We start from the raw sequence: 2,218 nt of genomic DNA, 5'->3' as shown, positions 1-2,218 counted from the left end.
ATGTTCCAAAATCTCATTCTCGACGTTTGCAGCGGACCGGAGAACCACCTATACGCGCTCTTGTAGCACGGTAGGAGGGAGCCCGATGTGACGCATACGACGAGGTGGGAGTGCCCTATATTCGCTCTTGTATCGTGGTGGGGAGTCACTGCTGTTCTGGTACGTCACTGCTATTCTGGTATGGGTACTGCTGAAGGCCCCATACACGCTCTTGTAGCATGGTGGGATGAAAATTTGTACGGCCGCGGTGTCTAAGGACACCTGCCATACACGCTCTAGTAGCGTTGTGGGAAGGCCCAGCTCCCCTATTTTTCCCCAAACGGGGGATATGCCGGGGTAATGCCGAAATTTTCACTGAAATATACAAAGGCTTGAGCAATTCGAAGACCTTCTTGGGCAATAACATAGAAGACCCGTACTTGAACAAAAATGCATAGAACTTGAATTGAATGATCAGATGACTTGTACGATGAACAGTAAACTTGTGGACCATAACCTGAACTCAAATGATTAATAAAGATCAAATTCAAATGAAATGAAATCTAACTGGGACCAAAGTCAAATCATTTGAACGTGAAATTGTACCTACAAAGACTTCAGAAGACTCTGAACAAGCACTTGAACTTGTTCTTAGAACTCGAACTGTGCAACATTAGGGGATCCGAATATAGAACATCAAACAAAGACTTTGATTTGGGCTGGATCCGAATCCGAATAAAGCAGTTGAACTCGCACTTGAACTCAGACTATACGACATCAAGTGGGGACTTGTAAACTTGATGAATTCAAGTCTGAATGAAACTGAATTTGGATCAAAACACATGCAAAGATCAAAGTTTGGATCACACACGGGAAACTCAAACTACAACACCTTGAATACAACGAACTCCTACAATAGTTTCTACGAGGTCAAATGCACAACACTTTCAAGGACAACGAGGGAGATTCAAGCATGAGTTGAACTTTGAACTCGGGTTCGATGGAATACATAGAATTGGGACTTTGGGTGAATGAACCAATCAAAGTCTAAATGCACAGTTCTCTAAATTAACAAGTTACAAGCGGGGGATGAAATCCCGGTGCACATGAAAGATGTGTTAATTCCTACAACAATCCCTACAATTGCCTGTTGATTGAGAAGGTAATATGGGAGACCAATGATGGAGGATCCGCCCCCCTACAAACAAGTACAATCAAACCACCCGAGATTGGTGAAAGGGTGGATATGATGCAAAAGCAATGGGTCCTCTACAAACATTTTCAAGAGCTCGTAGTGGATACAACCGGTCCCCTGCGAATGACTACAAACCATTTGTGGATAACAACAGTGAGAACCTCGTAAGCACAACGAATCACTGTGGACACAAGTATGAATATCACCTATGACATTAGTGATCAAGATCTACAAGCACGTCAGGTACAAAGGCAACCTGATGTACGAAAAAGGACACCCCTGGCGAAAGGGAGGAAATGTTTGAACAAATTAGAACCAAACTTTCTGGTGTTCCAAAATTCCTTCTTGATTATATATTCAAGAAGAAGACGATATTCACATCTACAAATATCAAAGTCCAGAAGAATTCCCCGGTGATTGAGAAAGGGGGGAGTCAATATCAAGACCAGAACGCCACCGAATCTGTAACACTGATATAAGAAGACAGAAGGCGTCTACAACCTACAATGCCATGCCACCGGATCTGCAACACTTATGAAAGCAGACAGAAGGCGTGCATAAGCTTTTTAAGGAAATGCTGTGCATTCAAATGACAAATACATTCACAACTACAAATATTTTAAAATACTCCTACACGTGCATTGTAGTTTGTATACACATAGGTACATAAGGGGTAAATATAATCTCAACCCGCATGGGCCCTGGTGAGCGTGTTATTGATACACACGTGACGCCTATTGATGCTACGCGGGTTGACAAGTGAATTCAAGTTCGAATCCGATCCTTCTATACGGATCAATAAAAGTCGACAAGATTCAAACTACGTAACAAAATACACGGTTGTAGCGACCGGTGTATTTGTTTAAATACATTCTTTTTAGGCCTTCAAGACCTAAAAATCAAGAAAATTCATAAACAAAGGCATGAAGCCTACGAAACTCGATTCTCCTAAATAGATAAATAGGAGTAGACAGGGTTCAAGATATCGAATAAATATGCGGTTACGGAGTTGACCGGAATTTTTACTTTAATACATTCATATTC

The sequence above is a fragment of the Dendrobium catenatum genome, unplaced genomic scaffold (genome assembly GCF_001605985.2).
Source record: "Dendrobium catenatum unplaced genomic scaffold, ASM160598v2 fragScaff_scaffold_716, whole genome shotgun sequence".
In the NCBI taxonomy this organism is placed as follows: domain Eukaryota; kingdom Viridiplantae; phylum Streptophyta; class Magnoliopsida; order Asparagales; family Orchidaceae; genus Dendrobium; species Dendrobium catenatum.
This window is presented reverse-complemented; position numbering follows the sequence as displayed.